The sequence below is a fragment of the Canis lupus genome, chromosome 1 (genome assembly GCF_048164855.1).
Source record: "Canis lupus baileyi chromosome 1, mCanLup2.hap1, whole genome shotgun sequence".
In the NCBI taxonomy this organism is placed as follows: domain Eukaryota; kingdom Metazoa; phylum Chordata; class Mammalia; order Carnivora; family Canidae; genus Canis; species Canis lupus.
In genome coordinates, this window is record NC_132838.1 from 39007243 (window position 1) to 39033555 (window position 26313).

Consider the following 26313-nt stretch of genomic DNA (forward strand, 5'->3'; position numbering starts at 1 on the left):
GGGGTAGCCACTCTGGAAAGCAGCATAGAGGTTCCTCAAAAAATTAAAAATATAAATGCTACATGATCCAATAATTCCACTGCTGGATATTTACCCCTAAAAATCAAAAATGCTAATTCAAAAAGGTATATGCACCCACTTATTGCAATTCAATTTACAATAGCCAACATATGGAAATAACCTAAATGTCCATTGATAGATAGATGAATGGATAAGAAGTTACAGTACATACACACACACACACACACACACACACACAGGAACATCATTGAGTCATTAAAAAAAAGAAATCAATTTTGCAACAACATGAATGGACCTAGAGAGTATTACACTAAGTGAAATAAGTCACAATGACAAGTACCATATGATTTCACTTATATGAGGAATCTCAAAAACAAAACAAATAACAAGCAACAACAGCAACAAAATAGAAGAAATAGACTCACAAATATAGACAAATAATTGGGGGGTACCAAGGGGAAGGAGGTGGGGGAATGGGCAAAACAGGTGAAAGCATCTAAGAGGTTCAAACTTCCAGTATAAAACAAAGAAGCCACAGGGATGAAAAGTACAGCATAGGGAATATAGTCCATAATATTATAATAACTTTGTATGACAAAGTTATTGATAGTGACAGATGGTAACTACACTTATCATGGTAAACACTGTGTAATGTATATAATTATCAGATCACTATGTAGTACACCTGAAACTAATATGACACTGTATGTCAACTATACTTCAGCTATAAAAAAAAATTTATGATCACCCTGTATATATATTTGTTCAGTAAATATTGAATAAATGAATGACCAAATGAATGAAATATATAGAAGGAGATGTGAAAAATAGTATTTTGGACTCTAGGTTATTTCAAACCTTTTTAGAAAAAAATTGAGAATATAAATAGCATCTTTGCTTCATATTTTTGTAGTTTTATTGCTTTGCAATTTCTAAAAACAGATTTGCAATTTGTAATTCTTATGAATATTTCTGTGTCTAAGACTTTAAGCCTCTGTATAGCTTGGACCATGTCATAGATTATTGAATGTACCTAGAATTCTAAGCACAATGATCATCATAGAACAGGTGCTTGATAAATTCATTAATAGCAGCATTAAATGAAGTGAATACAAATTTTTTTTTAGAAATGATATATTGAATAGCTTCCATATAAAGAGTATTTTGCATCAAATATATCTTCAAATAATACCTGTAATTTTGATCATCACAACCCACATCACATCTGGAAAATAAAATCGGTTAATTAAATATGGAATTTTTAAATTATGTTTCCAATGCATTGCACTTTTTAAAACTCTGGTTACTTTTTCAAAATAAAGGAGACAGCATTGACAGAAAAAAATAATGGAAAAATAATAAGGAACATCAAATGGCTTTTGGAGGCAATGCTTCAAATATCAGGTTAAGGAATTTTGTGTGAATTTAACAGGAAGTGGGGGAGCTTCCTTCAAAGACTTTTTAACAAAGTTTCACATAAGATATGTGCTTACATTTGAGAAGATCAGAAAAGTTCATATGACACCAACGTTTCACCATAGAAATGTTGGCTCTATAGAAATCATGGCACAGCTTAGCCGTTGGGAACACAGATGTGGAAGCAGGCCATCTGAATTCAGGTCCCAGCAAACCCACTTACTGGTTAGATAAGGGAAGTCACGAAATTGTTCAGTACCTCTGTAGTTTCCCCATATTTAAGATGGGAATAATAATCAAATCTGTTTCATGAGATTACGGAGAATTAACCGAGATAATATATGGAAGACACTTAGCAGTGACTAGCACATAATAAATACATGTAAATGTTAGTAATTAATATCACTGTAGGGACATGAGACCTAAAAACTATTTTTACATCAAATAGAAGGTTAAAACCAGAGGAAATGAAGATTTTATCGTAGGAGGCTCACTGTTACTTTTCCCCCAAATGTTCATTTCTCACTTCCTGTCCCCTGAAAGTCTGTCTCTTCCATGAGCCAGGAAAACTTGAGGGAATAAAAATTGGAATGGAAGGTTTTACTTAATGAAATTCCAAATAAAAATTACTTAAAAGCATTCAGAAGGAGAAAAATGATGGGAAAACAAAAAGAAATCAGAACAAAATCAAAATGGAAGAGCTGCCTGGGGGACAGAAAGGTTCTGGGTATAAGAGAAATCCATCATAGTCCACCTCCCATGCCCTGAACCCCCTCCCCCCCACAGTGTGTGCTCTCAGGGCCGGCATCCATGCGAAGAGCATCCATCTGGAAGTGTATACTTCACAACCCAGCACTGAGACCAGATGGCCCAGCATGGAGACTTCATTTCTGACTGCAAATGATTTTGTAAATCAGAAGATAAAACCTTCTGAGTAAGCACGGCTTCCTAAGAGGATTCCACAGACCCAAGTCTCTGACCCACCCACAGGTCAAAAAAATCTCCAGAAAGCCACTGCCTCATAGCATCGACTACACATATGTTCTCCTTCACAGATCAAACGAGAAAAGCATTAGAGATGACAGTTCCAGATCAAGAAACAGAGGTAGCCAGGGAATGAGGAGCACAAACAGAAATGGTGATGGTGTAGTATCAGACTCTAAACTGCAAAGCTCTGGGTGAAGGAAGTCTTCAATAAGACAACATTTAGTGAGCATTCATTCACAAGGCACATGGGTTATCCTACGCAGCATGCAGAGGTGAACCAGACAACCTCTGCTTTCACCACACCTACATTTTAGGTGATTGAGGACACAATCCCAAGCCACATAAGTAAATGGATAATATAATATCATGCAGGGAGATGTCTGAAGATTATGGGGAAATGCAAAATAGTACAGCCACCTTGGAAAACAGTCCGATGGTTTCTTACAAAACTAAATGTACTCTATGCAATCCAGCACTTGTGTTCCTTGATATTTATCAAAAAGAGTTGGAACTTTATATCTACACAAAAACCTTCACATAGTTTCAGCAGCTAGATTAGTAATGGCCAAATTTTAAAGCAACCAAGATGTCCTTTAGTAAGTGAATGGATAAATAAACTGTGGTACAAGATATCTACAGAACTTTACATCCAAACTCAACTGAATACACATTCTTCGCAAGTGCACATGGAACTTTCTCCAGAATAGACCACATACTGGGTCACAAATCAGGTCTTAACCGATACCAAAAGATTGGGATCATCCCCTGCATATTCTCAGACCATAATGCCTTGAAATTAGAACTAAATCACAACAAGAAGTTTGGAAGGACTTCAAACAGTTGGAGGTTAAGGACCATCTTGCTAAAAGATGAAAGGGTCAACCAGGAAATTACATAAGAATTAAAAAGATTCATGGAAACTAATGAGAATGAAGATACAACCGTTCAAAATCTTTGGGATACAGCAAAAGCAGTCCTGAGGGGGAAATACATCGCAATACAAGCATCCATCCAAAAACTGGAAAGAACTCAAATACAAAAGCTTCCACCTAAAGGAGCTAGAGAAAAAAAAAACAGCAAATAGATCCTAAACCCAGCAGAAGAAGAGAGTTAATAAAGATTCGAGCAGAACTCAACGAAATCGAGACCAGAAGAACTGTGGAACAGATCAACAAAACCAGGAGTTGGTTCTTTGAAAGAATTAATAAGATAGATAAACCATTAGCCAGCCTTATTAAAAAGAAGAGAGAGAAGACTCAAATTAATAAAATCATGAATGAGAAAGGAGAGATCACTACCAACACCAAGGAAATACAAACGATTTTAAAAACATATTATGAACAGCTATACGCCAATAAATTGGGCAATCTAGAAGAAATGGACACATTCCTGGAAAGCCACAAATTACCAAAACTGGATCAGGAAGAAATAGAAAACCTGAACAGGCCAATAACCAGGGAGGAAATTGAAGCAGTCATCAAAAACCTCCCAAGACACAAAAGTCCAGGGCCAGATGGCTTCCCTGGGGAATTCTATCAAACGTTTAAAGAAGAAACCATACCTATTCTACTAAAGCTGTTTGGAAAGATAGAAAGAGATGGAGTACTCCCAAATTCATTCTATGAGGCCAGCATCACCTAAATTCCAAAACCAGACAAAGACCTCACCAAAAAGGAGAATTACAGACCAATATCCCTGATGAACATGGATGCAAAAATTCTTAACAAGATATTAGCCAATAGGATCCAACAGTATATTAAGAAAATTATTCACCATGACCAAGTAGGATTTATTCCTGGGACACAAGGCTGGTTCAACACTCCTAAAACAATGTGATTCATCATATCAGCAAGAGAAAAACCAAGAACCATATGATCCTCTCAATAGATGCAGAGAAAGCATTTGACAAAACACAGCATCCATTCCTGATCAAAACTCTTCAGAGTGTAGGGATAGAGGGAACATTCCTCAACATCTTAAAAGCCATCTACAAAAAACCCACAGCAAATATAATTCTCATTGGGGAAGCACTGGGAGCCTTTCCCCTAAGATCAGGAACAAGACAGGGATGTCCACTCTCCCCACTGCTATTCAACATAGTACTGGAAGTCCTAGCCTCAGCAATCAGACAACAAAAAGACATTAAAGGCATTCAAATTGGTAAAGAAGAAGTCAAACTCTCCCTCTTCACGATGACATGATACTCTACATAGAAAATCCAAAAGACTCCACCCCCAAGATTGCATACAGCAATTTGGCAGTGTGGTAGGATACAAAATCAATGCCCAGAAATCAGTGGCATTTCTATACACTAACAATGAGACTGAAGAAAAAGAAATTAAGGAGTCAATCCCATTTACAACTGCACCCAAAAGCATAAGATACCTAGGAATAAACCTAACCAGAGAGGTAAAGGATCTATACCCTAAAAACTACAGAACACTTCTGAAAGAAACTGCAGAAGACACAAAGAATTGGAAAAATATTCCATGCTCATGGATTGGAAGAATTAATAGTGTGAAAATGTCAATGTTACCCAGGGCAATTTACACGTTTAATGCAATCCCTATCAAAATACCATGGACTTTCTTCAGAGAGTTATTTTGTATGGAATCAGAAAAAAAAACAAATAGCCAGGGGAATTTTAAAAAAGAAAACCATAGTTGGGGGCATCACAATGCCAGATTTCAGGTTGTACTACAAAGCTGTGATCATCAAGACAGTGTGGTACTGGCACAAAAACAGACACATAGATCAATGGAACAGAATAGAGAATCCAGAAGTGGACCCTGAACTTTATGGTCAACTAATATTTGATAAAGGAGGAAAGACTATCCACTGGAAGAAAGACAGTCTCTTCAATAAATGGTGCTGGGAAAATTGGACATCCACATGCAGAAGAATGAAACTAGACCACTCTCTTTCACCATACACAAAGATACACTCAAAATGGATGAAAGATCTAAATGTGAGACAAGATTCCATCAAAATCCTAGAGGAGAACACAGGCAACACCCTTTTTGAACTCAGCCACAGTAACTTCTTGCAAGATACATCCATGAAGGCAAAAGAAACAAAAGCAAAAATAAATTATTGGGACTTCATCAAGATAAGAAGCTTTTGCACAGCAAAGGATACAGTCAACAAAACTCAAAGACAACCTACAGAATGGGAGAAGATATTTGCAAATGACGTATCAGATAAAGGGCTAGTTTCCAAGATCTATAAAGAACTTATTCAACTCAACACCAAAGAAACAAACAATCCAATCATGAAATGGGCAAAAGACATGAACAGAAATCTCACAGAGGAAGACATAGACGTGGCCAACACGCACATGAGAAAATGCTCCGCATCACTTGCCATCAGGGAAATACAAATCAAAACCACAATGAGATACCACCTCACACCAGTGAGAATGGGGAAAATTAACAAGGTAGGAAACCACAAATGTTGGAGAGGATGTGGAGAAAGGGGAACCCTCTTGCACTGTTGGTGAGAATGTGAACTGGTGCAGCCACTCTGGAAAACTGTGTGGAGGTTCCTCAAAGAGTTAAAAATAGAGCTGCCCTACGACCCAGCAATTGCACTGCTGGGGATTTACCCCAAAGATACAGATGCAATGAAACGCCGGGACACCTGCACCCCGATGTTTATAGCAGCAATGTCCACAATAGCCAAACTGTGGAAGGAGCCTCGGTGTCCATCAAAAGATGAATGGATAAAGGAGATGTGGTCTATGTATACAATGGAATATTCCTCAGCCATTAGAAATGACAAATACCCACCATTTGCTTCGACATGGATGGAACTGGAGGGTATTATGCTGAGTGAAGTAAGTCAATCGGAGAAGGACAATCATTATATGGTTTCGCTCATATGGGGAATATAAAAAATAGTGAAAGGGATTAAAGGGGAAAGGAGAGAAAATGAGTGGGAAATATCAGAGAAGGTGACAAAGCATGAGAGACTCCTAACTCTGGGAAACGAACAAGGGTTAGTGGAGGGGGAGGTGGGCACTTGATGGGATGAGCACTGGGTGTTATACTGTATGTGGCAAATCTTACTCCAATAAAACAATATACAAAAAAAGAAAAAAATAAATAAACTGTGGTACATCCGAACAGTGGAATATTATTCAGCACTGAAAAGAAATAAGTTATCAAACCACTAAAAGACATGAAGGAACCTTAAATGCATAATACTAAGTGAAAGATGACAATTTGAAAAGGCTATATATGATATGATTCCAATTATATGACATTCTAGAAAAGGAAAAACTATAAAAATAGTAAAATAAATAAGTAGTTGCCAGTCTTTGAAGAAGGAGGAGGAATGAACAGATGAAGCATAGAGAATTTTTAGGGGAGTGAAAATACTCTGTATGCTATCTAATGATGGCTGTATGTCATTATATGTTGGCCCAAATCCATAGGATGCACAACATCAAGAGTGATTCCTGGGCAGCCCCGGTGGCTCAGTGGTTTAGCGCCGCCTTCAGCCCAGGGCCTGATCCTGGAGACCTGAGATCGAGTCCCACGTCGGGCTCCCTGTGTGGAACCTGCTTCTCCCTCTGCCTTTGTCTCTGCCTCTCTCTCTCTCTCTCTCTCTCTGTCTCTCATGAATAAATAAATAAAATCTTAAAAAAAAAGTGATTCCTAATGTAAACTATGGATTATGGGGTGATTATAATGACTCAGTATAGGCTTAGCCATCATAACAAATGTACCACTCTGGTGAGAGATATTGATAATGAGGGAGGTGATGCATATGGGGGGCAGGGAGCATATGGGAAATCTCTGTACATTCCTTTTAATTTTACTGTGAACATAAAAACTGCTGTAAAAAATAATTTACCTTTAAAAAAGATTAGGGGAATATATAAATGTGGGAATCATAAATGTATCCTCAATATTCAGTGTTTAGAATTGAGACTACCTGATGGGTTAATAAAGATAAAGCAGAGAAAGAAAGAAGGAAGGAAATCAGAAAAGTGTCCATCTCAAAGATAAGCAAGACATTTTCAAGAAGAACAGGATCTTATATTCTTTATGTCTGAACCAAAGTGCCTGGTCAGGCACATAGCAACCCTCAATCCATGTTCACTAGATAAATTAATTTACTAATTTCATAAATCAAATACAAATCATAAACTTTCTCAAGATCCCCCTGCCACTAACCCTTAAAAGCTTTGAATATAGTTTTAATTAATGGTAGCCAGAACATGTTTTGGCATCCCAAATCTCTAGCCTCACTTCCCCATAAAAGCACAAAAGTTTAGACTTCCAAAAGTTTTGAGATCCAAATCAGGACATCTGCTATGGACTTTGGTGGTCTGTTTACTATATTCTGTGCCTTGAGCTTTCTTAAATAATTGTAATAATCAAACAAATTATTTACTACATACCATGCACTCTGATATGCACTTTACAAGGATTTTTTCATTTAATCTGTCCGCCAAACACAAGTTTGATATTACTTTTATCTGCTTTTTACAGATAAGACTGTTGAAATAGAGAGAAGAGGTAATTTTTAAAGGATCAAAAAGCTAGTAAGAAATGTAGCTGCTATTCCAATCCAGGGAGTCAGTTTCCAGAAATATTACCAAAAGCACTACTTAAAAACAACCTTAGGGCAGCCCTGGTGGCTCAGTGGTTTTGAGCCACCTTCGGCCCAGGGTGTGATCCTAGAGACCTGGGATTGAGTCCCACATCGGGCTCCCTGCATGGAGCCTGCTTCTCCCTCTGCCTGTGTCTCTGCGCCTCTCTCTCTCTCTCTCTCTCTCTCTCATAAATAAATTTTTTAAAAATCTTTAAAAAAAAAAAAAAACCTTAGTCAAGAAGGCATTTGAGGGAACCTAGTGCCTAAAACATAAATAAATAAAAGTATAGCCCCAATATAGCAACTCCTTAGAAAGCTTTGCTCCTGAATATAATGGATGTGCATCAAAAAGTGGAATACAAGTGGGTGTATTTAATAATCAGCTACAATGATACAGCGTAGACATTAGAAACTTGCTTAGCTAAGAAGGAAAATGCCTTAATTTATACAGCTGTTGTTTAAAAATTAAAGGGAATAGCAGCAGATTCAAAGACAACATTATTACTTGAGGTGCCGTTGGCAGGCGGGTAAACAGTGGCACAGGATGGCATAGGAGCCAAGTTAAAGCAGGTCAAGTGCTCACAGGGCTGGCCTCGTGCCTCCATTGTTGGAGCCAGTGCACACCTGGTGAAGGAACACGGTGTCACTAGCGGGCAGGTATAAATCCAAGAAGGGACAAACAGGGTATACGCACTGCTTCTAAACTTCTAAAGTGAATGCCTGCAAGTGGGAACTGAACAAGCGTATTCAGGAAACCAGATCAATGGGAGATAAACAGTGAAGTGTCTTTCTGTATCTTGACCAGCTGTGACAGGAGAAACCGGCAAAGGCAATGTTTTCTTAACAGCAGAAACCAGCCTGCCCCAGGGACACATCTCAGGGAAATGCTCCATTTGAACCAGTATGTTCTGTCCTACTTAAAAGGTGTTTCCAGCAAATCCCTTTACATTTTTTTTCTCACGTAAATAATAAAACACAGGGAACTGTGCGCAAAGGCCACCTGCGACTGCTAAGCCTCCCTCCTTTTAACTGTTAAATATGATGAGATTCAGCACTTCAGAGTGCACGACGCATGTACATGAGGATGTTAAATCCTCCCAATAACCCTGTGGATTATTTCTAGTCCCTCTTTATAGACAAAGACACTGAGTGTTGAGACCGTGTAGTTTGGAGCCAAAACTCGGATCAAAATTTCCACCTGCCATAGAGGAGACCCTCTACCTTATGGATAACCCTGGTCACATCGAACACAAATGATCACAATTTAAAAATTAGAACTGGGTTCTTGTCATTGTAGGAAATTCAGTCGCTGAAATCACCCTCCTCCCAACGAAGTAAGAGAGGGCATATGGGAGCCTCGGAGAAGCGAGTTTTGAAGGTGAGAGAAAGGAAAGATCAGAGATAAAACTTGACAAACCTACAAGGAACCAGGGCACAGAAAGAGACAGATTGGAAGCTAAGAAAAACTGGAATAAACCTTCTCAACACGAATGTGATTTGGCAGGGGGGCCTCTGACCCTTTCAGATTCAATCTCTTAAAGTTCGCCTTGTATTTTTCCATTTTACTGCCTGCTCACCACTCCCTGTCTGAGTCCCTGGTGCTTGATTTTAGTGATTTACCTAAAACTGGCAATGAAAGGTGTTTATGTGCCATGTCATTTGGAATATAAGGAACAGTTGATTATTAGAATTACTAGCGAAGAGAGTCTTGATTGCTGGAGCAGTAAGCCGAAGAGTCCCTGTAGAGAGGTGCCATTTGCAACCACCCAGGCCAGTGGAGCACAATTTGAGGAGGGAGGGGGATTGCCATGAACCTCTCGAGAAAAATAACTCTGAATTTGAGTTGTCGGTGAAAAATCAGGAGTGATTTTACTGCAATAATACAACTCAGCCTTGGAATAAACCTGCACAAATTCAAAGTTGCATCCATGAAATAGAATCAGACCATATTGCATTTATTTTCTCAGAGCAAGCGCTAATGAATACAGAACTGGACTTTCATGGTTTAAAATTCTATCAGGACTTTGAAAATGGTAGCAGAACACTTATTGAATTTCAGAGGAACATTTTGGTGAGGCAGGGTGAGGGGGCTGCCATGATTAATTCTTTAGTAACGTGGAATTCACATAACGAATAAATTCACGTTCGTAGAAAAACATGGCAAAGTTAGCACTGGGTAGATAAAATTAGAAACTTTTTTTTTGAAGTTTTAAGAAGATTTTCTTTTTTAAAAAATTTTAATTCCAGTATAGTCCATATACAGTGTTATATTAGTATCAGGTATAACACATAGTGATTCCACAATTTAGAGACTTTTTAAAAAGTTGGATATGTATGTCTGAATATTATCATCAATTAGAGAGTAAATGCTGGATGTCAACAAAAATTTTAAATTTTTAAAAAAATCATAATGCAATATTTGAGCTGAAATTTCTACAATTGTTCCCCCCCAAAAAATATCTTTTTTGAAAACAAGTTATGGCAACAAAAAGAATATTCATAAACACATAACAATACTGTCCTGGAAATGCAAGGTTTCTAAAATTTTAAAAATTTCTTGGGATGCCTGGGTGGCTCTGCAGTTGAGCATCTGCCTTCAGCTCAGGGTGTGATCCCAGAGCGCCTGGATCGAGTCCCACATCGGGCTCCCTGCGTGGAGCCTGCTTCTCCGTTTGCCTATGTCTCTGCCTCTCTCTGTGTCTCTCATGAATAAATAAAATCTTTTAAAAAAATTTCTCACCATAAAATAACAAACCACTAGAAAAATGAAGCAGTCAGGACTCCCTTGTTTAACCATCCATAGTTTCAGCTGCTTCAATATTTTATCCAAAACCCGACTATGCTATTGCTGCCTCCCCTCAGTGACCTTTAACCCTGACCTTGGCACCCATCTAGGCAAAGGGCTAGCAAAACAACATATACATTGCTTGGTGCTCAAAAAAATGTGTTGGCTAGTAGATCTAATTGTCTTTTCTTTTTTTTAATCACAAGAAAATAAAATTAAGATTATAGAGCAACTAGAAGTCTTGGATTTAGGTTGAAACATTGCTCAGCTGTTGAGTTGTTTTTTTTTTATCTCATATCTGCATGTCAGCATGATGTTCTGATCTATGATCTGATTACAGATGTTTGGAGAAGCCAAACTATGTTATGACTCCCTTTGCCATTATCGTTTACTTGTTCTCTAATAATATTAAACTAGCTGTCTAATTTATCATCATGATTATTAAGATCAGCATGATTTTTAATGGTTTCAAGCTTCACGTGGTTAAGGATCACAGCGCATGTCCTTTTTAGGCACTTATTGAGCAGAAGGCCAGGTAGAACAAGTACTATTTGCACAGCAGATTAGAGCATGCAAAACCTTTCCATGCTCTTCTTTGGCCCTCGTGTCAACCCTGAGAGACAGGTAGGGCAAGTACCATCGGTGGCCTTTTCCAGGACAGGAAAGTAAGAGATTTATTGACTTGTCCAACGTCACAGAGCTTATAAATATCAGAATCCAAATGTAAGTCATCAATGCGTTGTCCCTTTCGTCTCTGGAAGTTTCATTGTTAAATAAATGTTTAGGGGATCCCTGGGTGGCGCAGCGGTTTGGCGCCTGCCTGTGGCCCAGGGCGCGATCCTGGAGACCCGGGATCGAATCCCACGTCGGGCTCCCGGTGCATGGAGCCTGCTTCTCCCTCTGCCTGTGTCTCTGCCTCTCTCTCTCTCTCTCTCTGTGACTATCGTAAATAAAAAATAAATAAAAATTAAAAAAAAATGTTTAGGATTCCAAGTGATCAAGTCCTCAGAATTCTAGGAACTCAAGGTTTTATTGTTTTCACATTGAAATATTTTGATTTTATATTTTACGGCAATGTTAATCCTTATTGATGGTTCACTTGGTACTCCATAGGCCTTTTGTGTAGCTGTTTGACGACATTGTTTTATCACCTTCCCTGAGCTGTCAAACAGCCTGCAGATGCATTCCTTGCCATGTACATGCATGAATGGTTGAGTAGATTCTGTTTACCAAGGAAGCTAAATAATGAAATGTGACATACAAAGAAGGTCAAAGATAACCAAACCAAATTATCTTGCACTGCTTTGCAGCCTGTTGATTCTGTTCATTTTAACAGTTTTCCAACATAAATGTACAATATAAACATCATGATGAACCAACGTTATACTCAGCAACATCAGCTCACTTTACAAACTGGTTTGCTTGCATTCCTTCAAATGATAGCTACTGGAAAGCTGTCAGTCTAGGGGTGGAGTCCAAAAGAAGGACAAGGAGGAGAATGACATGAAGGAATATATGAGGGTGGAGAGGGTATTAAATCTCCAAGTTCTGGTTTCTCTTAGTGTCCTGGAACTCAAAGGTGATGGGTGTCAGTTCACCCCAAGTTACACAGTATGCAATTTCTTCTTTGTATGAGCCTCTCAAAGCCTCAAGTAACACAGAATTCCTTCAGTGGGCTTTGCTTTTCAATTTCTGAGTTCAGCAATAAATTGTTATAAGTTTAAGAACTTTTCAAATATTATATAAGACTCCTATTAAAATTATAGTCAATTATCCCAGGCAGTAATTTCCATATTCAAAGAGAAACATATTTATTTTAAGATATCTACCAATTATTTGACACTTCTCTGAGTTTTCTTTTCTATACTCAATTTGCAGAGTTGAGTATATCAGATATATACATTTCCAAAAGCATTAGATAAATATATTTTACCTGCAGATGCTTACCATAATACCACAGTATTTCTTTATGTTTGTGGAGGGGTATTTTTGTCTTCTGGGTTTTTGGGGTTTTTTATTGCTTAGAAATGGCTACCTTGTTGAAACAGCAGGCCAGCTCCTGGATTCACTGAAAATAAAATTAACATGACACTTTACTAGGACAGTGAATCATTAAAATGTAGTCCCATGAAGACAAACTGAAGAGTGCTTGTGTTAAATAAATAGCCAAATTAGGTAAAATGTCTACAATACCCAAAAGTTGAGTTCAGCTTTCTCCTCCATGGCTCAGAAGGTGGGTGGAGATATTTTCTGACAACTCAGGCAACTGAGCAGAGAGCAGATTACCAACCAGAAGAGGAGTTGCCCCACCATCACACAATGCATAGACTTGATGGCAGGAGACCAGAGAGTAAGTTGGGAAGACTGGCTGTCACCTGAACATACTTGCAATCATCTCTTTCTGAACTCACATAATAATTCACCTGCACTCTTTTATGGCACTTTGGCTTTCTGCTTTTTATTAAAGTGATTCATAAACACATTTTAGGTCTCCTACTGGATTGCAAGAGCCTTGAAGGCAATACCCATGACTGGTTCATATTTGTGTCCCCACCACCAAGTTCAAAGTCTTGCCCCCAATTTGTGATGATTAAATATTTGCTGGCCAATTGAAACCTCACATAAAGAGCTTGGATTTTCTCTTCCAGGGCCTTTCCTGGGTGCTTACTTTGATCAGTGGAAAGGGAGAAGAATGAAGCAAGAACACTTATGAATGAATGATGTAAATACCTTTAGATAAGATAAGCTGTATCTACATTTGTCCACTCTTGACTTTCCCCTTTCCTTTTTGAGGAGAGAATGAGGACAAGAAGGTCTCTTCTCTCAAGATCTAGGTTACTCCCTGACATCAAGAAAGCCAAGAGTCCTCAGTGAACAAAAGGGGATGGATATACATTTCCCAGAAGGCCTATATGATTAACAGACAGTGACTTAGGCAATATTAAGTATAGAGCTTCTTTCATTTCTGTTATGAATCTACCAAAATAGAGTTTCATGTTTTATCCATTTTGTTTCCTCATAATTGTAGACACAAAGGGTGAAATTCTGATATTTAATGCATGCTCACAGTTGCTATTAAATTAATCGGGAGCTGTGTTCGTGCATTCAACAACTAAATTTGGTGCCATAGAATATTTCTTGACTTGATGTTACATTTGTACGTGGCTTAAATATTGTTCAAGAAGTACAAATGAGTCCAATACAAAAAAAAAATCAAGAAAGGGAAACGAAAGATGTAAATCTTTCATCAAGTATTTTAAAAACAAATATATATAACCCAGTCACAGACTAAGCTAAACATGCCTTTTGTTTTGCATTGTCCTTATACACTATGCAATCTTTCTTAAATAATGCTGTTAAGAATACAGGACTTATAGAATCTTCTGACAAAACTCACTTTAGGTTAGAAACAGCAAATACCTCTTCCACCATACTCATACTTGACAGATATTGCTTATTAGTCTTTTCTGCTGAACCTGAGAATCCTTCCATTAAAACTATTTAAATGGGGGCAGCTGGGTAGCTCAGTGGTTGAGCGCTCAGGTCATGATCCTGGGATCCTGGGATCAAGTCCTGCATCAAGCTCCCTGCAGGGAGCCTGCTTCTCCCTCTGCCTCTCTCTGTGTTTCTCATGAATAAATAAATAAAATCTTTTTTAAAAAGAAGGTAAACTATTTAAATATTTATTTTAGTGTTTAAAATAAAACCTACTTACCATCTTTGCTTTAGACCAGTTCTTAGCCTTTTGAATCAGAAACACATGAAAATTCAAGAAAAAAAAATCTACCTACCCAGAAAAAAGTCACATATGGCAAAAAACTATTTTTATACTATTGTTTTAGTTTGGGTACTCCTTAAGCATATCTATTAATATTCATGAGGTCTATCAACTCATGGGAACAATCTCTGTTCTAGACCATGTATTTTCTAAAAAAATTTCAGGAAATAATGGAAAGACTTCATCATGAAAATGAGTACTTGATTTCTCATTTTTCTCCTTAAATTCCCTCTCTTTCCTTCCCCCCAATATGAATATCTATATATATCTAAGATTTATAGCAGTTTATTTTTCTCCAAGTGGTGACCAGCCAAAGAATGAGTCAAACTTTCCACAAGTAGGTAGGAGTATCTTAGCATTGATATTCTCTGAGGCACCTCCTACAGAGACTCATCAGGGGTAGAGAAAATGATGTGGGTGGACAACACAGCAATCTGTGATATGAGAATGGCAACTGCAGGTGACCAGGTACATACCTTTCATTGATATCAAAGATCATATTTGTAACTGTTCTTTAAATTGCTATTTAACCTTTTTTCTTTAAAAATGCAAAGGAAGTGTTATGCTGAATTCAGATTTAACATTTAAAAGTATCACAAATTCTGTCTTCACCTTGAGACTTTCATAAGACTTCAAACTATGTCCTTGATACAGAGGTGCTAATTAACCCATTGGTATTTTATAGGCTAACAGGCAAGCTTAGGATCTATAGAAAGCAGACATAACACTGTTAAACTATTATAGCGTTATTAGTACGTAACCTCTGCCCAGTGGCTCAGTCAAATAGCAGTGCTTTCCCTCATTACTAGTTTCTTGACCATAATGTTCTATTCATTTCCTCTGTATTAAATTTCGTATGTCATGCAATACTAAGTTCTTAGGTTCATATTAAAGTTTTTAATGGATTATTAAAGTTTTTAATATGAGCCCTTTAAATGTTGGAACACCTGAGTGACTCAGTCAGTTAACTGTTGGACTCCTGGTTTTGGCTCAGGCCATGATCTCAAGGTCCTGAGTTCAAATCTTGCATAGGCCCAGTGCTCAGACTCAGCACAGAGTCTGCTTGTCCCTCTCCCTTCTCCTCAACTTCTTCCCTCACTCACCTGCAGGTGCTCTCTCCTCTATCTCAAACAAACAAACAAATGAATAAAATCTTTAAAACAAACAAAAACCTTTGACACTGTTTTTCCTGGGGGCATTCTAGAAAATATTTAGCCATAGGTTGTATATTCTACACTCCTTTCACTCCTTTCTTCTTTAATGTTTTTCTTTCTCCCTCCTTATTCCCATTCTTTTTGGTAAACTCTCATTCTATTCTAAGATTATCTCTTTTGATTCATATGGTCTTTTACCAAAGCAATATAAATGACAATGCAGCAGGACAAAATTACCATAATTACTTAGGAGATTGTCCCTCAACCTCCAGTCAGTCTCGTGTGATCTCTTCTACCCTGTTGAAGTTGCCTCTATTGCCTCACTGGGTGTCCATGAGCATTCAAAATATCCTGATATGCTAAGAGAACTAAATATCCTCCTGGAAAGGACTGAACAATTCCAGCATCCCTACTTTATTCAATAAGCATTAAGCAAAGCCTCCATTTGTCAGAGAAATGTTGGCAAAGAACTGCTAAGAGTTTTTAAAAGGCAAGTTCTTTTTTTGTTTGCCTGTAGGAATATTGTGAATCATGATAAAGATCTTAGTAGGTTTATGAGATTTCAAGAAACCAGAAAGGAATATAGGGGGAAGCAAATTGTTGCCTCACTTCCAACTTGACACCAACAACAGGGGCTCAAAGCCAGGACCACGACTCTGCAAAGAGTAAGGAATTGGGTTAGAGGGCCAGGAGAACCATGTGCTACCTTTCTAAAAAGGCTGCTGTTCTGCTCTTCTTTTCTCCTTTACCAGAAGCTCTTCTACCTTCACATCTGAGTCATTTAGGAAAAATATAAATCAAAGGAGACTCTTCAGTAAAAAGTACTCCTACTTGAGGGATATAAGAAGTTCACCCATAACTGGTCTCCCACTTGACACTGTAGTGGCAGGGGCAAAAGATGATCCCATATCCATGCACTGCCTCATGTGTGGGAATACACATCTAAAGAAGTCCCACTTTCTTGAAGGAATAATGCCTAGAATGGGGAAGAGCATGTTCTTTGCAGGGAGAAAAACATTTAGCATGGAGTTAAATGTGGAGAAATAAAATTCTGTGAAAACCAACCCTTTTACCCATTGAATCACTTGGCACTTGTTTCCTAAGTGAAAAGATAGATAGAGCTGAGAACATAAGAGTCAGTTAAGTTTATAAATAGATTTTGGAACTCAGAGCAAAAACAGTAGTTTTGAAATCCATGGTGTTTTTGATTTGCAAGTATCAACCTTTTGTAAATATAAGGTGTTTGAGTACCAAAAGCTTGACTTTAAACAGAAAGAGCCCAAATCCTGAAGGACCCATAAACAAGGGCTGAAAAAATAGTTGCCCCTTCAGTTTTTAAAACTTTCCAGGAGGAATAGATTTCTGGGCTAGTGAGGAGAACATTAGGAGAGGAACGAAATTAAGTGAACTAACTCTTAATGATAATCTGATAAAGAGGGCCCTGCCCCTGAGCCCCTGAAACGAGCTGAGCCTAGGGTATGGAAACAACAGGAAAGACAGATGAGTTTGGTGGTATCCCAGAATAGAGAAGATACATGCCTTCCTTCCCAAAGTATAACCTAGAGAAGCTTCAGATTTCATGAAGGAGGCTCCATCCAACATGGCACCAGAACAGTAAGATGGCTTCTGTTGACTAAGCCATCTAGACAAATGAGTCTACAAGCAGGCTAGCAAAGTCATAGGCACCTTACAGCGTTTGAAGCAAGACAATTCCCAAGCCCTTGAAGAGGAAGTACACGAGGTTGGGAGTGGGTCTTGCAGTTTGAAGAGGAAACTTTGGATCTGGAATACAGGAATGGTGCACATCAGGAGAAGATGCCAAAAACCAGGAACGAATACCATGTGGCATTGGCCAAAGTAGACAGAAAGCACTCAAGGAGCAGACCCACCCTCTTCACTAATGCTCTATGTTATGATCCTACTGTAAACTCCCCAGAACTTAAACATAATTCAAAAAGGAGAAGCAAGGAAAACCTTAACTTGATTGAGTGTATAACCAGATTAGTCACTACTTTGACCAAGTTTCCCTTGGATGTGAACAAATTTAGTTTTCTGCTATCTGATGGAAATGGCATCTCTCTCTCTCACACACACACACACACACACACAAATTTTTTTTAATTACGTTAAGAAATTTGAAGTTGAATTTTAGAAGTTAAAATTATCCCCTATGAAATTTCCACAAATTACATGTGACTTCTAATTCCAATTACATTTCAATCCAGGGCTTACTTTCAGATTATTTTTTTTCTTTTCTGTATTTCCACACTTATAATCATGCTTGCAATTTTTTGGTTTAGTTTCCTGAATATTCTCCTGAACATATCCATTGTGTGAAGATTTCACTCATTAAATTTTATGATATTGCTCCAAACTAAAAGAGCTATCCAGTGCCTTGCAATTTTGGTTTAGAATTTTTTGAGTAAAAATGCCATTAGATGCTGAACAAATATGCCTTGTATATGTGTAAAAAAAAAGAGGGGCAAGGAACAGCTGGCCTACTCTTCCCCAGCAAGCTTAAGGAGAGGAACCACCATGGTTCTTTTGTTTGTTAAACCTTGCTTCAGTGCTTACAACAATAAAATTGCATGTTATAGATGCTCAATTAATTGTTATGTGTGTACTTGAAAGAAATAGAATTTAAGTAAATTGGCATAAAAATGGCTTTTCACTGCTGTTTATACATTGACATACAATAATAGTACTTGTAATTTACCTACTCCATGCTCACTAAATGAGTAAAAGAGTAAATGACCAAGTGCAGATATGTGGGGAGGTAAGCATAAATAAATACTAGTCATAACTGCAGTGTTTTGGGAAGGCTTTGCTTGACTCAGAACAACCTATTGCTTGACTCAATAGCTTCTATATTCTAACTATAGGATTGGTTCCTTAAAATTCTTTCAACCCCTAATCCCTCAAATCTTGCTGAGTCTCCTGAGATCTTAACCCTCGGATACATTGTTGTAAGAAAAGAGAGCACAGCCTTTGGAGCCCCTATATTTAAGACCTGCTCCAATAATAGTATGACCTCTAGAAAGTTGTTACTCAATCTCTTAAGCTTTATATTCTTTATTGATAAAACAGGCATAATATTACTACATTCATCAGGTTGCTGTAGACACTGACTTTGATTTAAACAATTTAAATGCTTAGCACTTTCATTTGTAACGTGCGTGGCAGGGCAGACCTTCAACAGCTGGTAGCTCTTGATGATATCATTACATGAAAATGCAATGATCGGATGCTATTCTATAAATACCATGGGAATGAAAATTTTTAGTTATCTGCTCTTTCTTGAATATTTGATGTGAAAAAGGGCATCTTTCTTCTAAGTTATATTATACTGTATTATGTGTATCTACATATACAATATATTGTGGCTAAAAGTGACAGATTTGTATTCCAAAGAGTTATCGAGGCATCCCCAAAGGTATTCAAAAATCATTATTTATTATAGGGTCATCAAACAGAGTCATTCATTCAACACACCTCTGTCCATCTCTGGGCCATATTGGGCATTGCAAGCAAGCAGTTTAAAAACTAAGTAAAAAGCACAGCAGAAAAAAAAAAAAAAAAAAAAAAAAAGCACAGCAGCAACATGTAAGCATAGGGCTCAACCAAGGGTGAGGATCTTCTAAATAGGTCATTCCCCTAGCTGGTTTAGGAAATATACAAGAAACAAAACACGAGGGCTTTGATTCTACCGAACTCCCTTTAATACCCATTCAGTTCCAAATACATTATGGGCATCTAAGAAACACATAAGAAAATATTAAAGAGTCAGACATACTGCTTTATCACTAATTATTTAGGACTGCATATTCAGGGCAGCCTGGGCGGCTCAGCGGTTTAGCACTGCTTTCAGCCCAGGGTGTGATCCTGGAGGCCTGGGATCGAGTCCCACGTCGGGCTCCCTGCATGGAGCCTGCTTCTCCCTCTGCCTGTGTCTCTGCCTCTCTCTCTGTGTGTGTCTCTCATGAATGAATACATAAAATCTTAAAAAAAAAGAAATGCATATTCATTTTTGTATCTCTTTTTCTGTGGAAGTGATGAAAACCATGTAAAGCATTGTATCAATATGAAGCATTATTATTTTTACTATTTCATGAAATTCAGCAATCTATATGCACATGCCAGGGGCCACGAATGTTTTTATAATCCAGAAACAGCCACAGATGCTATTATTGCCAGCTTCTTTGAATACATGTCTCTGAGGGTGGCCTCATTTCTTAAATGTAGCAGCTACATCACAGCAAAGAAACTATATGAAAAGTGAAACTCATTCAGTCTTACAGATGTTCATGTTAATGTGACACCAAACAATGGATTGATTAACTGAACCTCTCCTTTGTATTTGAATTTTTGTGTATCGTGTATCACAGGTTTAAATTCAATCTAGCAGTTGTACCATCAGCACTTCTGTGAATTTAAGGTTGTCCATATACAGTGAAATTGTAGTACACATCTCTATCATAATTTGGTTAGATGCTTCTTGAGAGTATAAAGATCACGATCTATTGAAATTCTGGTTTTTTTTTTCTTATTTTCTGAATAAACTGGCATGTCTCTTTGGGTTGATATCTTTACCACTGATCAGGGAATTCAAACAAGAAATTGATTCATCCTTGACACCTCCTTTTGCCACACTTCCTGGAGTGCTTTTGGGTTCCATCCCCATTTTAATCGTTCTACTTTAAAATCTTGAGACCTCTACCTTGGATTTGCTTTGGTTTTGTAATTTTAAAAGGCAGTTCATTGGAACATTTAAAAGTATGATCTCTGCAGTTAGACCAAGGAGTTCAAACCTGATCCCACCTTTTTTTTTTTTTTTTTTTTTTTTTTTTTGCTATGTAACCTGTATAGCTCCCTTATCTATAATATACGGTTAATAATGCGACCTACCTCTTGGGATTGTCTTGAGTAGTTAACATGTGGGAAACTTAGAATGTACCTGGTACATTTATTACCATGCAAGTGTTAGCCATCAATTCCTCCTCTTTTGTTGTCATCCTCCTCCCAAATGCAATTATCTTTCCAAAATAAATGCCATCATGCTCTTCAGCTCAGAAACCTGTGCAGCCTCCTTCCTATAAATAAATACCATTTGAACCTTTCACCTTCTTGTCCCAGCGTGAGATTCCAGCCTTCTCCTGGCACATTCTATTGTGCTTCAACCACACTGGACTTTGCCATATTTTACATACCTGTGTACTTCAGGTCTCCTAGCTTTGCTCCTAGCATTCTCTTTGATTAAAATACCCTTTCTTATACTCTACCCAGTTGTAACCTCTGCTTCTTTTAAGACCCAACTCAAATGCAAGTTCTTAGGGAAATGATTCCTGAAACAATAAGCAGGAATCATTCCTACGTGTGTTCTTCCACATGTCTGACACCAGCGTATGACTAATCATATTATCAGATATTACCATTACTTGCTCATGAAATTGTTTTCTTTTTCTTTTTCTTTTTTGGAGGAGGAGGGCAGAAGGAGTAGGAGAGTAGGAAAGAGAGATCTTAAGCAGGCTCCATGCACAGTGCAGGGCCCTATCCAGGGCTCGATCTCAAGCCTGGATTCTTAAACACTACACCATTTCACTTCTCACCTCCTCCCATTCCCTGTCTCATAACACTGTGCTTCAACCCCACATCGTTCTGTCCCTTGAACGTATTATAAGCTAATTTCTACTCCCAAGGATTTGTGCCTGCTGTTCCCTTCTCTAGAGTATCCTTCTCTAGGCATTCAAATGGTTAACTCCTCATTGCTCAGGGCTCAGTTTATCATAGGCACTGATGGTTGTCTATCCAAATCTATCCTCTCTTTTTTCATTAATTTCTTAGTTGTTTAGCTTTCCTGGTCATTCTTGTACTTAATAAAAGTGATTCAAATCCCAGTACCAGGAGCTGAATCTTAATTAGTCTAAGTTCTAAACTCTAGCCAGTCCTGTTAATTTCATTTCCCATGCAGGTGATACAATTTGGGTCAATAGATGTGATGTAAAGTCTGCTGGGAACAGAGAGTTCTTGCTGATGTGTGTGTGTGTGTGAGAGAGAGAGAGATAGAGAGAGAAAGAGAGAGTTAGCTATGGAAAGAAGCTGTCATTTTTACCTAAGGACTTTGCCTAAGGTGCATGAGGATGGAATGTCTAGAAGTGATGCAACCATCTCACAAGCAAGGAGGTATCTAATCCACATGCCTAATATAGGCATGTAAATACCAAATCAAGAGTTGGATGCTTAAAGGACTGAGCCACCCAGGTGCCCTTATTTTGTTTTTCCAGGTGCCCTTATGAAGCTGTTTTCACCCTGAGGTTTGTGTTTCTTGAAGAGAAGGATCATGTCTTAACAATCTTTATATATGGACAGTCTAGCATACTGCCTACAAATTCTAGGAGCTAAATAAATAAGTGAGCATCTGTTGAATGAATAATAATCCCTCATCAGAAATTCACTTCTCTCTTTCACAAGATTCTAAGTGGAATCCTAATTTCTTCAAAAAACCTTCCCATCAAAAAACAAAAACACATAAAAAAAACAAATCCAAAAGCCTTCCCAACTGACTCAGCTCAAATATCCCCCACTTTGAACTCTACTCTCCATTTGATCTGTCATTCATCTGACATTTATAATATATTGCATAATTTTTTGTTTTCTTTTCTTCATAGATTATCACTCAGATGTCAGCTAGAGCCTTTCTTCCCATTAAGATCTATCCCAATGTGTCTCAGACCCCTCTCCTGACAGTCCTTAACATACCACAAAATTCTGGTGAATTCCTGGGGGTGGATTTTATGCTTATATTCATCTTTGGCTCTGAACCCTTTCTTCTATGCAATTAATTCAGTGTGTGAATCATCTTCCTCTCCTTTCTTTGTTGTTCCTATTCTGCCCTTGGTCAATCCAGATGTGGAAATCAGCTCCTTTCCCTGATGTCTGCAAAACAAAACCAAACAATGATAGGCAAATAAATCCCATTCATATAAGATTTTATGTAAATAATAGATTTAATCAAATTAATTTGATTTGTGCATGCTTGTGTGAGTGCATGCAATGGCACAGGGATGTATACATCCTATGTACACATATTCTACAAGGAATGTACATACCTAAGTCACCAATCTGCACTCAGTAGTCCTTACTGAATAAGTGGGGAGACCTAGCAGGGTCTATATCACAATAATCCAAAGAAAGGCAACTTAACTTTTCTGTCAGCCTCAATCTCTTCCCCTTCCCTCTGGAACACCTTCTAGAAATTATGTCTTCATTCTATTTGGTAGAACAAGTCAGTGCCCTCTAGTCCCCTATTCTCAGAATAAGTATCGGTCCTACATTTGTATATGCAAATCTATCAAGGTGCTCAGCCAAATAAGATGGTTTCTCATTTACTAGAATTTATTCTCCTTAGAAGACTGCTAAGGAGAAAAAGACTGTTTTCACCCCAAATTTGTTTTTCCTCTTTACACATGTATGTTATATGGTGCTAAAAATCCCTTAAAGACTGAGATAATCTTATACTACTTTGATCCCTCAAAATACGTATTGAATCTTTAAAATTAGTAATTCATCAATAAATAGGTATTGAGAAGCTACTACATATAAGATATAAGCAATATAAGCAGTCTTCTCTCTTGCCCTCAAGATGCTCCTAGGAGGACTAGGTAGACATATGAACAAAGAGTAGCTATTCAGTGTGCAAACTACCCTAGGACTGCAGTGCAAGCTTGATTTTGTAGGACCACAGAAGAGGGAAGGCTCCTCATAGTTCTCAACCTTGTCTCCAACATTTCTGCAGGCCGTTATATGCTCCAAACTAGAACATGATTCTCCACAATGAAGATTTCTACTCACCATGAAACCAAAAGGGGAGAACCCCCATTCCCCTTGGAAGTCCAGCAGAATAGGAGTGGGGTAGTACACGGATAATTTTCAAAAAGACCTGTAAACAACTGTGATTCTGAGAAATCTGCTCAGGGAGTATGCCGTTAGGGATTCACTGATATAAAACTTTTAAGATACAATTAAATTAGAACACAATTTTTCAAAAATGGGTTAATTCCATAAAGTAAGAATGCATGCTTTAAAGTATGAAGCCCCTTAAGCTATATTACACATGGATACTGAAGAATTGAAAAAAGTGAAGAATTGAAACAATTTTCTAAGCGGTCATTAGAGGACGTTTAACTGCTGAATCCAGCAGAAAAGAGGAGAAAAAAGTGGGAATATATACAATCAGTGCACTTGAATTGATGGAGGTCATTCACTGTGGCACTTAGTAGGACTCAGTTCTGTGGGCATCTTCTGACTCCCTTATGTACACAAAAATTTAAGTAAATGTATGTCTGTCTAGTTACTCTTATTAAGGGTATATCTGAGCCTATCTGTATAAGTTCCAGCAACTAGTAATGTATCTGCATAGCAATCCCTGTGACATTTGCTTAACTCACTTGCAGAAAGGCATAAACAACTTGCTGCAGGTCTGTTTGTAATGGCAGGATAATGAGGTCTCCAGAGTCCTGAGCTGAAAATGACTCGAGATTTCTCTTTGAGAATATACTTTAGTTGCTGTGAATTGGTTTTGCTTTATGCAATGCTCAGAATAAGAAGAAAAAATCATTTCATAGCGACTTCTTTTTCCAAATGGGAATACAGTCTCAGCTATTTTTAGATCATTGTTCTAAATCTCAAAGACTGTTTTATTATGTCTTTTTCAAATACAACTAGACGAATGTTGGGAGTTATTTGTTAAATCCTTTCAAAAAAAAAAAAAAAAAAACAGCTCAGCAATAAGCATATATTCTCCAGAGAACAATTTACTTTCAGATTGAAATCACCTGATAAAACCACCCAGCTCATTCAAGTAGAAGTTTGTTTCCTTTTAGATCTTGCTCCTCTGCTTTATGAGGGAGAGATCAATGCAGAGACTAGAGAGGAAATCACAATTCAAACCCAGGCCACTATCTGCATATTAAAAGGAAGAACTAGATACAAATAGAAGCAAGGAAGAAACTTTTCCTTAGAAGAATCCAGCAGATCCCCTGTTAACTTTTGGATGCTGATCTCTGCCAAAAGCCAATAAGGCCTTCTTTGGGTTTGTAACCAGTCACCTCCACATTGCTAACTCAAAAAACAAGCACCAAGTTAAATTTATTAGAACATATATTTATTGACAGTTACTAAGTTATGCATGCTCATTCTCATAGCCAAAAGGAATACCTAAATTTTATTACAAATGTTAATAATTACTTTAAAGTATGAAGCCCCTTCAGGCTATATATTATATAGATAGGAAGTGAAGAATTAAAACAATTTTCTGAGCAACCCACACATTAAAACACTTTTATCTGCTATCTCCAGCAGAAAGGAGGAGGAAAAATGGGGGAGGGGAGTGTTATCTTGCTGCTCCCACTGCTTGGAATCTTCTTCCCCCTAGAAATATGCATGACTTGCTTTCTCCTATTATTCAAATCTTTTCTCAGATGTCACCCTCCTGGTGAGGCCTTTCCCAAATAGGATAATTTATAGCCCTCCCTCTGGTTCTATTGTTTTTTTCCTGATTTGTTTTTCTCCATAGCTAAGCATCTTCTAATAAGGTACATAATGTACTTACCCATTTGGTGCATTTGGTGTGTTCTCTGTTTCCCTCCAACATTATATAGGCAACATGAAGGCAAGAATTTTGGTTTCCTTCATTTTTCTGCTCTATCTGTAGGTACACTGTCCATAGTACATGCTCAAAAAATGTGTACAATATATGATGTATAGAATGTATACCTTAAAGTATGCAGTCTCTTCAGGCTGTATTATACATAAACACTGATGTGAAGAATTGAAATGATTTTATGAGAAGCCTGGTCAATAGTCCTTTTATCTGCTGTATCCAGCAGAAAGGAGGAGGGAAAAAATGGAAATGCACCTGAATCAGTGCACCTGAATTGATGTAAACCATTCACTGTGGCACTTAGAAGGGCTTAGTCAGCTCTGTCAGCAGCTCTTGAGTCCCTTGTGCACACAAAAGTTTAACTACCATATGTCTAATTACCCTGACCCACTAATTCCTATGAACTGCCGTCTAGGACAACATACCTTTATACTATAAAAGATCATGTAGTTGATTAGATTTTCAGAGTTTAAGTTGGCAGACTGAAACCATCACAGATTCTCTCCCACCACAACTAAATAAATTTACAAATTTTAAGTAAAACAAGACATAAAAAAACTAAGCCAGTAGCAATCAAACATAAGAAGAGACACAGCCTTATGCCTACTCAGTGAAAAGCATAAGCTGAAGAGGGGGAGGAGATGGAGAGAGGGATTATTCCAGGAACTAGTATAGCTACTAATAGTGAAGGAAAAAAAAGAAAAAGAAGAGAGAAGACAAAGTTATATATACATATATGAAAAGAATACTTCCAATGTAGGAAGAAGACAAAAGGTATAGAGACTCCAAAGAAAGAAAACATAAAAATCTACCTGTATTCTCCCAGAATCAGGAAAAAAAAAATCTCTAGAGCTTATTATCTATTTTGTGTCTTATTTTTTTTTCCAGCTCAGAACAAAGCTGCAAAGAGAAG

General features: G+C 37.7%; 1 pseudogene; it reads right to left on the bottom strand.

Annotated features, from left to right (window-relative positions):
- LOC140633861 (DDB1- and CUL4-associated factor 13 pseudogene) overlaps positions 1-26313 on the bottom strand; it is a 209846-nt pseudogene that overhangs the window by 144462 nt on the left and 39071 nt on the right.